General features: G+C 41.3%; 1 protein-coding gene across 1 annotated transcript in view; it reads left to right on the forward strand.

The window, feature by feature from the left end:
* The window catches only part of GALNTL6 (polypeptide N-acetylgalactosaminyltransferase like 6), a 2,999,321-nt gene that overhangs the window by 18,830 nt on the left and 2,964,604 nt on the right, over nucleotides 1-15,887 (forward strand). The window lies entirely within an intron of this gene.

A 15,887-nucleotide genomic window follows, 5' to 3' on the forward strand; every position in this document is an offset into this window, starting at 1 on the left:
GTGTGAAGTCTGTTTATTTAGAAAGGCTAGACACCACTATGATAAAGCCATCTGAGAAATGAAAAGGGAAATGAAAGCAGAACTCTGCCACATGAATAAATTCACTTCAAATTCTGTTGATGTGTGGTGTGCCAAAAGACAGGTCAAGAACAACTATAGGAACTGGGTAATAGGCTGGCTGTCTTCCCACAGTACTGAACAGTGACAGTATTTGCTTTCTGTGGTTAAGAAAAAAGACACCAGAAAAATGTGGAAAATATTAAGGTCATTCCATTCCCCAAAGGCTAAGCAAGTCACTTGCAGCATAGGCAAACACAGTTGGATTGAATATATTGGAGAATCCTTTAAGGCCCCCTAACCTTAAGAAATTAGAGGGATCCGCGTTATTGGCTGGATTTAATTTGGTTTTGGACCTGGAAGACATTGCAGAACAAATGTTCTGTTTTAATGAGTCTAGGGCACCAGGCCCTAATGGCCTCTGTAATGCCATTTTGAAGGGGGCACCAGACTTTTGGGTGTAACATTTGCACCTGCTAAATGTGAAAGTATGTAAAGAAGGGGTGATCCCTTCCTTCTGGCATAATGCCATTGTAGTCCCAATTTATAAGAACAGCAGGAGGTATTTGCCTGAGAATTCTTGACAGTTAGATATGCTGGACATCTCAGGCAAGATCTTGGCCTCCTTAATATTGGATGTCCTCAAAAAGTGGGTGTGAAAAACGAACATTTTCGGCAAGATCCAAATGAGTTTTTGTAGGAGTTCAGGTACGTCCCATTGTTTGTGGTTAATGGACACCCTGATAAGGAAAGCCAAGATCACGGATAATCCTGTATGTTTTGTAGCTATGCTTGATTTCCTGGCAGCATTTGATACTGTTGATAGGCAGAAGGTGTGGCATAAAATGATGAGCATGGGTTGCCCCAGTGACCTATTGGCTGCTCTGCAGTGTCGTTATGAGGGAACCTTTGTACAGGTCAAGATGGATAGCAGGGAAGCCACCACGCACCCTGTAGCAACATATAGTGGATTGTAACAGGGCTGCGAGCTGGCTCCCCTGCTTTTCTGTCTGCCTGAGTCACGTGAACTCCTACCCTCTGAGTATTATGGGTGAAAAGGTTAATTGTCTGTCCTATGCAGATGATTTATTCATATGTGATCACACCTTCTCCGTCCCCAGAAGATCTTTGAATGCACTGCAGAATTATAACGAGCAATATGACCTTACAATAAACTATGGAAAGACCAAATTAATGCTATTTGCAAATAAATCTACAGATTCCCCTAACATGGAATTGGCAGGAAGGCACATTGAGTGTGTGGATCAATTTAAATATCTGATCTGTGAATTAATGACTGGAGGAGATTATGGGGCTATTATCACATCTAAGAAACAAAAAGCACTCACATCTACCCTAATGATCATTAGCTGTATTAAATAAGTCTCTGGCTATAGTCTCCATGGAAATATAGCACTCTATAAACAGAGCTTCTGCCCTACTATTTCGTATGGACTTGAAGCCCTTTGTTTGGAAGATTTATCCTAGTTAAAGATAATACTAGGAACATTCTGGAAGAGCATACTATCTTTGGGACCCTGTGTTCACATACAATTAATTAGGCTAGAAATTGACCTTTCTTCATTAACAACAATGGTAATGAAATAATGAAATGGCAGTGCCTATTGTATGTTACACCTTGAACCTCCCCCTTTACCTATTATTACAAATTCTGGGAAAGGAATGTGACATCTGTGGAGAGAGTACATTTACCCCATTAGTGAATAAGGTCTTTGAAGAAAGGGACTGGAGGCCCGACTCGACCGAGGTCTTTCACAATAAAAAAGACCTTTACATTAAAACTGGAACGCTGGGACTGGATAAAGAACTATACCCATATGGCAATGTTAAGCAGCTATAACACTGCAATGCTGTAAATAGAGCATAAATATAAATCACCAAAACTATATCTAGAGTTTTGCCCATCAAACACTTTACCTTTTACTCCTTAGACTAAAAACAAATTGCTGATACTGAAGTCAATTGGCCCCGAATTGAATATTGCCTGGCAAGATAGAACATGCCAGCTTTGTGGGATCATGGGAATAAGGCAACAGGCTTGTCATGTACTCACAGAATGCTTTCAATATGGTCATTTGTATATTCAGTTTTTGAGACCGTATTTTGTAAATATAGACGGTATAAAAGGAGATTCCTTCTGGTGGTATTGTTTAAATACTGATAATAGAAAACTCCAAATTGCACTTCATCATGTTTGGAATGGAGCAAGTGCCGCTGGGAAAATAGATAAGGACAAAAGCTTGCCGTACTATTGGCACATTACGCTAAAGTTATTCAGTCTGCCATTGTCTATTATTTAAAGAATGTAGGCATGTGTTTACATGCATAAATGTAAACATTTCTTTATATTTGATCTTGTTTTTATGCAGTAATGAATTGTATTGAATGAACCCTTTATTTCTAATATGTAAAAGTGTGTTTATTTGATCTACATACATAAATACAAAAAGAAAGGTATATCAAATAATTTTGATTCTTGTATTGTAAATGCCCTAATGCTAATCATTGGCTGGAGGGGAAGAGGAGAGATAATATTAAGCCAGAAAAATGCTCTGATCTCCACATTTATGATTTGGAGAGTGATCTGGGTACTGAGGAAACTGTGTTTGACCAATCTTGTATGAAGGATACATAGACCCAAGCAATAGTAAATACATTTTGTACAAACAGGATTGCCCAAAAAATGATACTGCGTGGTGTACTTCCATTCAAGAGGCAATGCTGGATTAACTAGACAAGTTCAAACAAAATATAAATCTCCAGAGGAATAGTGGTGTCTCTGGAGAAGAGCAAGAAAGTAGTGTGCATGTCATAAGCGACAAAAAGCAGGCATATACAGGGAATCACTTCAGTGCCAGGCCTGTCACAGAAGATTAACTGGCGCCATTAATAATCTTAAACCAACTAATTGCAAGGAAGACATAGGCCCTGCAATTTCTGTAAAATCTGGCACACCGTCTTTGATAGGCATCCTTAATAAGTTTGTGAATGCATCCATTACAGAAAAACACAAGCCAGATTAATTGAAAAGTGCTTGGATCTCACTGTCTCTGGAAAAAAAACTGCCCTTGATCCCCTCATACCAACCAGCTACAGACCGATCAGCAATACCCAATGTTTGCTGAAAATACTTGACAGGGTGCCATACTAGTAGATCCGTGAACACCTGATGAACTACAAGATCCTTAACAAATGGAAATCAGGTTTTATACCAAGATATGGTACGGAAACCGCATTATTGGATCTCAAATCCGGGATGCTGCAAACTATGGACAAGGGACAAAAAGAGCTCCTCATGCTGCCAGACATGTCTGCCGCTTTTGATTTGGTAGACCATGCACTACTGATCAAGAGACGTAAGGAAGTGGCAAACCTTACGGACAGTGTACAAGCTTGGGTGAAGTCTTTCTTGTAAAATGGATTAATTAGCTCCCAGAAAAAAGCTGCGCGACAGCGGCAAGGGCCATTGTCAGCACCAAGATCGATTACTGTAGTAGTCTTTTGGTCGGGATAAGTAAACGTGAGTGTGCCAGACTACAAATCAATCAAAACAATGCTGTGAAAGCAATAGTAGTACTTAAAAAACAAGATCACATATCAGAGGCAAGAATAAAACTACATTGGCTTCCTATTGAAGCCAGGATAGAGTACTGTTTGCTGCTAATAACTCAAAAATCTCTAGCTGGATCTTTTCCACAGTACCTGTTTTGAGAGCAGTCAGATCCAACAACGTCAACCTACTGGTACTGCCAGGATCTAAGCTCACCCAGGTCAGTAAAAGGGCCTCTTTTGCCACAGCACCAAGAGCTTGGAACGCCATTCCTCCTGACCCGAGAGAAACTAAATCACTTGTCTTGTTCAAAAAGAAACTTAATCATTTTTGTTTAGATGATTATATGTGCTCTGAAACGGGTGGTTTATGAAGGCCCTCCGGTGTCCATCTTTTTAGTTGTTATGGCCTTCTTTGGACCATCTAATCTTCAGTTAGCACCTGTATGCCTATGGACCATAGGTGTGTGGTACTATTATAAATGTTCATGTAAATGTAAACAATCATTTTGAGGAGACCATACAATGTTACATTCCCACCATCCCACAGCAAGGGTGGCATACACTGAAGCAAAAGTGCCCCATCTCAGTTCCCCTCACTTGATAGTAGAAGGAAACATTAAATAACAAATCATTATGACTCAAACACAAGGAGATCATTTACAAAATAATAGCAGTATGAATCAAATAGTTTGAGACCTTGGGCCTCATTACGACTCAGGCGGTAAGGGTTTTACGACGGCGTAAACAGCGCCGACCCTTACCGCCTGAGTACGAGGTCCCTTAGTGCCATGGCGGATTTAACACCTGCTTTTAGCAGGTGTTAAAATCCCTGGCGCTAAGGGACCATGGAGTTAATTACGCCACCGTAATTTACGGTGGCGTAATTAACGCCTTCCCCACTCCCATTATGCCCTATGGGGCAAAAATGGGAATGGGGAAGGGTAAATGGGGATTGGGGACTTACCGCCCCGCCAACCTCGGAATGGGGCGGTAAGTCCGCCAACCACCATGGCGTAAACATAGTTTACGCCATGGTGGTAAAGTCACGGCCCAGGCGGTAACTTACCGCCTGGGTCGTAATGAGGCCCCTAGTGTACAAGAAAAATGTGCATGCTTTCAAACCAAACTCATGATCTATAGAGGAATACATGGACACCACATCAAGAGTGTTCAACAACATGCCAGCTTCCCATGGGATTTCATTCACATGTTTCAAAGAATTCTGTGTTGTCATGCACAATTTATGGCAATGTGGGAAATAAAGGGTTAATTGTCTCATCAACATCCTGGCCACATTTTCCAACATGGAGCCACACAAGGTGAAAATCAGGCTACCTGGAGGCTTTGTAATAGACGTATGCACTTTTGGTAAAAAGAAATAGTAGGAGTTGTGGGTGCAGAAGGCAACAAAGGATTTGAAGTTTCCAAGTTTAGAATATCCTTATCCGACCATTTCTGCTGTAAGTCAGAAAGACCACAAGTAATATTAGGAAAGGGGCCAGCAACCAATTTAATATAGCAATAATGATCACGTAGTTGTCTGTTTGCTTCAGCCACATAATCCAAATGATTCTGAAGGACTCTCTTGGAGCCTTAGTCTGATGGTTTAATCACCACATCAGCTAAGTCGTGAATCTGAGCCAACATCTGTTCTTCTTTAACTGATACATTATGAACAATAGGAGTCTTAGAATGATGTAACTTTTCAAATCAGTTATCACCAGATCCTGAAAAGCCTCCATACTTCTTCCAGTTATAGGAGGATTACATCTAGATTTAGATTGGATTGTTGTTCCCTTCAAACTCTAAGAAGTAATGCCAACATCTGATACATTCAAATCATTTTCATCACATGGGATTTGAGCCAAGTCAGACATCACATGTAGAATAGGTAAATCAGAAATAGTTTAATCATGGGACTCAACTGCATTCCAGTGGCAGAGATGATGGATGATATGAGAACAGGCAGTGGCTGATTGCAGATGTGTGCGGGTGAGTGGCTGCACCTTGGGAGGGGCACAGCAATCTGCCATTGAGAGCACAGCTGATGAAAGTCCCCCACTCATCCACAGTGACCCCATATCCCACCTCAACACTCAACAACAATTCCAAATACCCATACCAGTGAATTAAGTCTAGGCTAACACACATTGACAACATACCAAAGGAACACCAGAACATCAGTGGACCAGAAAGAAAACAACATACAACACATTCAATCTCCTGTAGCGAATGTGCAGAGGCGAATAATCTGTCACCAGATACAACACACAACTAAACCATGAGGAACATGCATCAATAAACATAAACAGGTCAGTATCCATTCCCAATGAGAGACCCGTTACACCATCATGATGCATCTCACATGTGACACAAACATCCCCTTATGTAAACCATCACACACACAACAAAAAACAATACTCCAACAACACAAACACACTGTCACCAAACATGCAGTGCCACTGCACATGGAATGTAATCAGATGATCAGCTAGTGCCACCTCCAGCTGTCTGTTTGCCCCACTCCAACATGCAATACACATGTATACAGGTCCAAGTCAGTCCAAACAATGCTTCCATGTCAAGCAACAACAAAACATGCAACATCACCAAACACACATGAACACATACAGCAATGGAGTACAGACTTAACCACAGCATACAACTCACTTTCACTCGATGTTCGCAATCCACCAACATGACTATATTGCAAAGTAAATATGTAGCTAAATTACACATGTGCAGGAAAAATCAGTCAAAAATGTGAATCACAAAGGACCTCATCACATCTACAAGAGCCCACCCATGGTCAACGAGCATGGATGCTACATTTACCACAGGACAAAAATAAGTTCCCAAGATAGGAACTTACGTCCCCTGCACACTATCTAGTATCTGGATGACCAGACCAACATTTATAGAAAGAGTAGTAAAGTAACTCTATGTAATAAAGTCTTAATAGAAGTCGTGTTGGTATGAAAACAACAAATTCTTAATAAAGGACAACATTCAATCGTTTAAGGTCACAAGAAACAATCTTCATTATTTATTCTTGGTGGTGGAGCTGTGGTAGGCCCAACGCGTTTCGAGTGAAACAGACACTCTTCATCAGGGGCAAAAACAATGATTCTAGGAAAAAATATGCACAATATTTAGTTTAGAGTGATGTATAAATCCAAATGAAAACATTAACCAAATGTCTTATCTGACTCGACAAAGCAAGTGGTCCCACGATTTTGTACAGTAATTCAATCCCTAGAACATTTAACATGTATGAGATTTGCTGGGTGCAGAAGAATAACTAACAACAAATATATACTTATTCATATATTTTGGAAAAAAGCAGACATTAGTTATTTAGATAATATATTACATAATTTAGTGTTTATGTGGATCACAAAACAAATAAGTCACAAAAGTATGAAAGATAAAAGTATGAAAGATAAAAAAGGGGGAAAGAGAAAAAAATCTAACCTTGTGTGTTGTATATAAAAAAGGGACTGGACGGGGACTGTGACAGGAAACCCAGTCATTCATGTATGCAAGGAACCCTTTATCTGAAAAAGTAGAGCATAACAGAACTCAGTTAAGTCAAAAGTGAGTTAGAGGTCTGAAGCAAATCAAAACATGGAGATTCACTTACATGCTTAATTGGTCATCCGAATGGGAGAACCCATCAATTGAAAAAATAAGCGGATCAGTAAGCAGAGGGTCTTGTAGTAGTGCAGGGCTTGAACACTATGGATGAAAGTCCAAAGACAGAAAGTCAGGGTGAGGAAAACTATATGGAAGGAGAAAAGCGGGTTCAACAGAACCCAAGGGTAATATAACTTACCTAACTTAATGCAGCGTTGCAGACAGAGGGCAGGAGACCGGCAGGTAATCCTATTCCTCCTACAACGCCGCCGCCATTATGTACTATTCGTTTGTATGACGTCACCACGCGCATGCGCGTGATCCGTCATTATTAGAGCTGCTGTGAAAGCGCAATGAAATTATGCGCAAATAGATGGCATTGCCCCGTGTACGGAACGGATAATGCCTTTGTATAGAAAGAGCGAAAAATAGGTATGGGTGAGTGACTACCAGCCTGGGAGTGTTTACATTCTGACGTCATCACGCAAACGTGTGCATGACGCCACTTGTAAACACACAGTTGGTATAGGAAAGGACAACTTAGAGGAAAGGATGTGCTATGTTCAACAATGCCTAGAAGTTGTCCACGAAGTGGCATGGAACGATCAAATGTCAAAATAAAGTACTCAAGGAATCGCTAAAGGTAAGGTATGAATAGAGCAGCACCTAAGGAAGGGCAAAAGCCGAAGGAGGCGTAAAAGTGTGCGTTGAGGAATTTAAGAGGAGCTCACTGCAATCTGATGACTTAGTAGAGACAGTTAATGTTAGATGGTATAGTAAAGGTGTTTCTCAGGATTGACATAGTCCAGAACTGAAGAAGGACATCAATTCAAAAAAGCATGGAACTGATGACTATAGAGGTATTAATCAAAAAATATGATTGTTATAAGGTGCCTTAATACATGTTCCATTAGGTCACATCTTAACAACATGTCTCAACATGTTAACATCTTACATTAGGTCACTTTTTAACAAAATGTCTCAAGCCCTAAAAGGCAATCTGAATGCACCACCAGCGCTATTGTCTAGCTTTATATGTAGTCAAAACATAGGAAAAAACACTGCCCACATATGTGGTTCACATACTTATGATTCGGATATATTCTATTTAACAGAGAAACCTCATATATGGAAATGTCAGATGTGTCTACATGAAATCTTTGAGCTGATAGACATTTTGGACAAGTGTACCCTACAGATGAATGCCAACAGACTGCCCCTTGGAATAATTCACAGTCTTTATGTTAGGATCTGGTCTTCTCAACTATCATTAGTTGTAGAAGAATTTGCCTAATATTCACATGGAATGATCCAGGTAATAGGAAGAGGAAGGAATAGTATATGCTCAGATAAATGGGCCTAGGTAATAGTCCTCATTGAGCCCAAGAGGGGCCATTGCATCTAGCCTATGTATCCAGTACAGTTCCTTTTGTGCCAGTAGTTTTGGTAAGTCACCACCTCGTTGGAGGGGATGTACCACTTCTAGTACTGCAAATCTCAACTGTGAGATATTGTGTTTATGGTCTCTAAAATGCCTGAAAACCAGTGATTTGACATTTTTAGTTCTGATTTGGGATTTATGTTCAGTCCACCTTTCCTTAGCTTTTCTACTGGTTTTCCCAACATAATATTTCCCACAAGGGCATCTGATAGTGTAGATGACATTTTTGGAATCGCAAGTAGCAAAGTTTTTTAAGGGGATCTTGTTGTCATTATTCGGGTGCCTAATATAATTGCCTTTAATGATGTTTGAGCAATGCTGACAATTTAAGCATGGAAAAGTGCCATTTTTTAATTTTGTCAATACCCTTTGGGTGGATTTCTTAGGTCTTTCTGCTCTGATTAGCGTATCTCTGAAGTTTCTTCCCCTTTTATACGCTAACATTGGAGGAGTTGGAAAAAGGCGGTTGAGATTGGGATCTGATTTGATCAGGTCCCAATTCTTCGTAATGATTTTTTTGACTTGGTAACTCTGTGCAGAGTATTTCAATGTATAGATCAGATTCGATTTCTTTTGTGTGGGTTGTTTGTTGAGAAGTTGATCACGAGGATATGTTTCAGTCCTCGTAATTGCTTGTGTCAACACTTCCTCCGGGAAGCCTCTTTCCAGGAATCTTGATCGCATAGTGTCAAATTCTGTCTGAAGTCTCTGTGTGTTGGAAGTAATCCTTTTCGCACGTAGCAGTTGACTGAATGGTAAATTTTCTTTTAAGTGTCTCGGATGGAAGCTATTGAAGTGTAGGGAGCTATTAACATCAGTCGGTTTTCTGAACATAGATGTTATCAAGACCGTGTCTTGCCATTCTACAGTGACATCCAAGAAATTCACACATGGTGAACCGACTTCCATAGTAAATTTGATCCGGGGGTTACACTGGTTGAGATATTGCCAAAATTCGGTCAGCTCTTGTTTTGTGCCTTTCCAAATCCCGAAGACATCATCAATGTATCTTAGCCAACAGTGTATTTTATTTTTCCAGTATGGGTGGTCTAGGACATGCGTCATCTCGAAATGGAACATAAAAATGTTCGCATATGAGGGGGCTACTGCTGAGCCCATAGAGGTGCCTGCGATTTGAAGGTAGTACTGTTCATTAAATCTGAAATAGTTGTTGTAGAGTATCAGATTAATAAGTTCAATGGCGAAGTTTTTTTGGATCTGAATTTCGTCATGTCTTAGAATGAACCATTCCAGGGCTGCTATGCCCTCATCGTGGGGGATTGAAGTGTAAAGACTACTAACGTCCATGGAGAATATTAATGGATCATCAAAATTGATCTGAAGGTTCTTGATACTTTGAAGGAAATGTATTGGATTGCTTTTAATCAAGAATTCTTCGGTTTTATCTGAATTCTTGATTAAAAGCAATCCAATAATTCCAGTGTTCTATGGATTACCCAAAATTCATAAAAACTCCAAAGACCCCCCATTTAGACCGATTGTTGCTGGCACTGACAGCATATTCCAACCCTTGGCTGTCTACCTTGATACGGCTCTACAACCACTGGTACAAAAAATACCTACATATTTGAAAGACACTACACATTTCCTTCAAAGTATCAAGAACCTTCAGATCAATTTTGATGATCCATTAATATTCTCCATGGACGTTAGTAGTCTTTACACTTCAATCCCCCACGATGAGGGCATAGCAGCCCTGGAATGGTTCATTCTAAGACATGACGAAATTCAGATCCAAAAAAACTTCGCCATTGAACTTATTAATCTGATACTCTACAACAACTATTTCAGATTTAATGAACAGTACTACCTTCAAATCGCAGGCACCTCTATGGGCTCAGCAGTAGCCCCCTCATATGCAAACATTTTTATGTTCCATTTCGAGATGACGCATGTCCTAGACCACCCATACTGGAAAAATAAAATACACTGTTGGCTAAGATACATTGATGATGTCTTCGGGATTTGGAAAGGCACAAAACAAGAGCTGACCGAATTTTGGCAATATCTCAACCAGTGTAACCCCCGGATCAAATTTACCATGGAAGTCGGTTCACCATGTGTGAATTTCTTGGATGTCACTGTAGAATGGCAAGACACGGTCTTGATAACATCTATGTTCAGAAAACCGACTGATGTTAATAGCTCCCTACACTTCAATAGCTTCCATCCGAGACACTTAAAAGAAAATTTACCATTCAGTCAACTGCTACGTGCGAAAAGGATTACTTCCAACACACAGAGACTTCAGACAGAATTTGACACTATGCGATCAAGATTCCTGGAAAGAGGCTTCCCGGAGGAAGTGTTGACACAAGCAATTACGAGGACTGAAACATATCCTCGTGATCAACTTCTCAACAAACAACCCACACAAAAGAAATCGAATCTGATCTATACATTGAAATACTCTGCACAGAGTTACCAAGTCAAAAAAATCATTACGAAGAATTGGGACCTGATCAAATCAGATCCCAATCTCAACTGCCTTTTTCCAACTCCTCCAATGTTAGCGTATAAAAGGGGAAGAAACTTCAGAGATACGCTAATCAGAGCAGAAAGACCTAAGAAATCCACCCAAAGGGTATTGACAAAATTAAAAAATGGCACTTTTCCATGCTTAAATTGTCAGCATTGCTCAAACATCATTAAAGGCAATTATATTAGGCACCCGAATAATGGCAACAAGATCCCCTTAAAAAACTTTGCTACTTGCGATTCCAAAAATGTCATCTACACTATCAGATGCCCTTGTGGGAAATATTATGTTGGGAAAACCAGTAGAAAAGCTAAGGAAAGGTGGACTGAACATAAATCCCAAATCAGAACTAAAAATGTCAAATCACCGGTTTTCAGGCATTTTAGAGACCATAAACACAATATCTCACAGTTGAGATTTGCAGTACTAGAAGTGGTACATCCCCTACAACGAGGTGGTGACTTACCAAAACTACTGGCACAAAAGGAACTGTACTGGATACATAGGCTAGATGCAATGGCCCCTCTTGGGCTCAATGAGGACTATTACCTAGGCCCATTTATCTGAGCATATACTATTCCTTCCTCTTCCTATTACCTGGATCATTCCATGTGAATATTAGGCAAATTCTTCTACAACTAATGATAGTTGAGAAGACCAGATCCTAACCTAAAGACTGTGAATTATTCCAAGGGGCAGTCTGTTGGCATTCATCTGTAGGGTACACTTGTCCAAAATGTCTATCAGCTCAAAGATTTCATGTAGACACATCTGACATTTCCATATATGAGGTTTCTCTGTTAAATAGAATATATCCGAATCATAAGTATGTGAACCACATATGTGGGCAGTGTTTTTTCCTATGTTTTGACTACATATAAAGCTAGACAATAGCGCTGGTGGTGCATTCAGATTGCCTTTTAGGGCTTGAGACATTTTGTTAAAAAGTGACCTAATGTAAGATGTTAACATGTTGAGACATGTTGTTAAGATGTGACCTAATGGAACATGTATTAAGGCACCTTATAACAATCATATTTTTTGATTAATACCTCTATAGTCATCAGTTCCATGCTTTTTTGAATTGATGTCCTTCTTCAGTTCTGGACTATGTCAATCCTGAGAAACACCTTTACTATACCATCTAACATTAACTGTCTCTACTAAGTCATCAGATTGCAGTGAGCTCCTCTTAAATTCCTCGACGCACACTTCTACGCCTCCTTCGGCTTTTGCCCTTCCTTAGGTGCTGCTCTATTCATACCTTACCTTTAGCGATTCCTTGAGTACATTATTTTGACATTTGATCGTTCCATGCCACTTCGTGGACAACTTCTAGGCATTGTTGAACATAGCACCTCCTTTCCTCTAAGTTGTCCTTTCCTATACCAACTGTGTGTTTACAAGTGGCGTCATGCACACGTTTGCGTGATGACGTCAGAGTGTAAACACTCCCAGGCTGGTAGTCACTCACCCATACCTATTTTTCGCTCTTTCTATACAAAGGCATTATCCGTTCCGTACACGGGGTAATGCCATCTATTTGCGCATAATTTCATTGCGCTTTCACAGCAGCTCTAATAATGACGGATCACGCGCATGCGCGTGGTGACGTCATACAAACGAATAGTACATAATGGCGGCGGCGTTGTAGGAGGAATAGGATTACCTGCCGGTCTCCTGCCCTCTGTCTGCAACGCTGCATTAAGTTAGGTAAGTTATATTACCCTTGGGTTCTGTTGAACCCGCTTTTCTCCTTCCATATAGTTTTCCTCACCCTGACTTTCTGTCTTTGGACTTTCATCCATAGTGTTCAAGCCCTGCACTACTACAAGACCCTCTGCTTACTTATCCGCTTATTTTTTCAATTGATGGGTTCTCCCATTCGGATGACCAATTAAGCATGTAAGTGAATCTCCATGTTTTGATTTGCTTCAGACCTCTAACTCACTTTTGACTGAACTGAGTTCTGTTATGCTCTACTTTTTCAGATAAAGGGTTCCTTGCATACATGAATGACTGGGTTTCCTGTCACAGTCCCCGTCCAGTCCCTTTTTTATATATAACACACAAGGTTAGATTTTTTTCTCTTTCCCCCTTTTTTATCTTTCATACTTTTATCTTTCATACTTTTGTGACTTATTTGTTTTGTGATCCACATAAACACTAAATTATGTAATATATTATCTAAATAACTAATGTCTGCTTTTTTCCAAAATATATGAATAAGTATATATTTGTTGTTAGTTATTCTTCTGCACCCAGCAAATCTCATACATGTTAAATGTTCTAGGGATTGAATTACTGTACAAAATCGTGGGACCACTTGCTTTGTCGAGTCAGATAAGACATTTGGTCAATGTTTTCATTTGGATTTATACATCACTCTAAACTAAATATTGTGCATATTTTTTCCTAGAATCATTGTTTTTGCCCCTGATGAAGAGTGTCTGTTTCACTTGAAACGCGTTGGGCCTACCACAGCTCCACCACCAAGAATAAATAATGAAGATTGTTTCTTGTGACCTTAAACGATTGAATGTTGTCCTTTATTAAGAATTTGTTGTTTTCATACCAACACGACTTCTATTAAGACTTTATTACATAGAGTTACTTTACTACTCTTTCTATAAATGTTGGTCTGGTCATCCAGATACTAGATAGTGTGCAGGGGACGTAAGTTCCTATCTTGGGAACTTATTTTTGTCCTGTTATATATAGAGCAACCTAAGTGTCAAGGTTGCCTTTCTCTCCTCTGCACCTCTTACCTCTTTTTACTTAGTTTCCTAACAAACTTGAAACCAACCCCATCTTCTCAAATTTGTTACTCCTGTTACTAGGGTGTGCCTGTGGGTCCTACTCTCCTCTTTCCATGCTACATTTATCACACACATGTGGCATGTGCATACATCATCAAAGTAGCAACATGCCACTCACTGAGGCCCCCACAAACATGACAGACATAGAAAAGTAAGCACTTGGAGAGCATGTCAGAAATAAATTAACACATGGACTAAGAGACTGCAAGAAGTGTGGTATGAAGATCATCAAAACTTGTATTTAAATTATATAAACAAGGAAAAACGAAACCTAGCACTATAACAACTAGGTACACTGACAGCGGGCTTGCCCATTGGGATGTCAGCTAGGGCTTTGACCAGGGCCGATTCTCCATCCACAACCTCAGCCTCTAGGCAACCCACTGTTGTTGGGTAGATGGCTTATAGGCTGTCCATCCATCAGCTCCAACTCTGCATCCTCCATCACCCTACAAGCTTCCCCCAGGATGTCAACCTGCTTCTTCGAAACCCTCTCATCCACCTTAGCCCTAACCCTTCTGATTGCTGCATCACTTGCCTGCTGCCTCGCCACCTACTGCTGCCTTGCATATTGTGCTCTTGAGGACAAAATAGTCTGGAGCCACAGGTTCTCCCCCTGCCTCACCTCAGCCAGTTGTCGGCCAGCGTGCCTCCTCTAGGTAGCAATGCCCTGCAGAATGTACACCCTTGCCACCACCATTTGCTGCTGCCTGGATGTGTAAGCTCTCAGAGTGTACCCTCTCTGACTTGATGACACTTCTCGGGGGTGTACGGCACCTGTAATCCCCTGAAGCGCTAGCTGTCCCTCCACCACCTGTTCTTCTTATGATGCCTGGGTAGAGTGACCACCTCATGTGGCATCGTTGGGACGTCCAACTCATGCAGGAATGCAGGCACAACCAGACTGGGCAGTGATGGTGGGACTGGTGCACAGGGGGCCGTGGTGGTATGTTACATGGAAGGCTCACTATAGGACAACTGGGGCACAGAGGAGGAAGTGGAGAAGGGGGAAATGGTAGTGCCCAGCCCAGAGAAACCACCTGAGAGTAGTGCATGCACCAACTGGGCAATGACCTCCTCCCTTGGTATCCCTTCCTTCCCCACCAGCATCTAAGTGTAACCACAAGCCCCTGGGCCCCATGAAAGTGGGTGTGCTGAACTTGTGTGCCTGCCTTCAATGCCCCACCATGTGCCCGCAGCCCAGCCCAGACAAGCCCCAGTGTCCAGTGTGCCTAATGTACTCTTCCGGAAATAAGTTCACTTATCTGTCAGTAATTGATCAATTTCCGAGTTCTGGTTTTGGTGTCTTCTCTGATGATCACAGTCTTTGGTGTGACCTGCCTGCTATTGCCACAGGGGGGACCTATTCCATCTGCACACACAATGCACTCACTCTGGTCTGTGGATCCGTGGTCCAGGGCTGTGGCTCTTCCTGGGGTCTCCCACATGGCCATCCCCATATTAACCTGGCTTCTACACCTACAAGCTGTTGTTAGATATTGTCATCCACCTTTCTACCCAAGCTGAGTAAAGGCTGAGCATACTGGCAGCTCACTGGTGGTCAGATCAGGGTGGACAAGGGTGGGTGATGTTAGCCCCAGTGCAGTCAATTTCTGCCATGCTGATTACCCTTTTCCACCAGAAACATATGTGCAGCAGTTCGGTACAACGTTTCTGTGGGTTGGCAATCCCCCGTGTCAATGCATCGGTGGTGACACATGGAAAAACCCCTCCGGCTCTAAGTTTTACCTGAACCCAGCCTCTCCCCTTCCACAACCACTCCTGGGGCAGGCTGACCCGCCAGTGCCCGTTTGGTTGACCTGCCCATCTACTAATTGTTGGGGGGTGCATTCTCTGTAGC

Source organism: Ambystoma mexicanum, chromosome 6q (assembly GCF_040938575.1).
Source record: "Ambystoma mexicanum isolate Mex_15411 chromosome 6q, UKY_AmexF1_1, whole genome shotgun sequence".
In the NCBI taxonomy this organism is placed as follows: Eukaryota; Metazoa; Chordata; class Amphibia; order Caudata; family Ambystomatidae; genus Ambystoma; species Ambystoma mexicanum.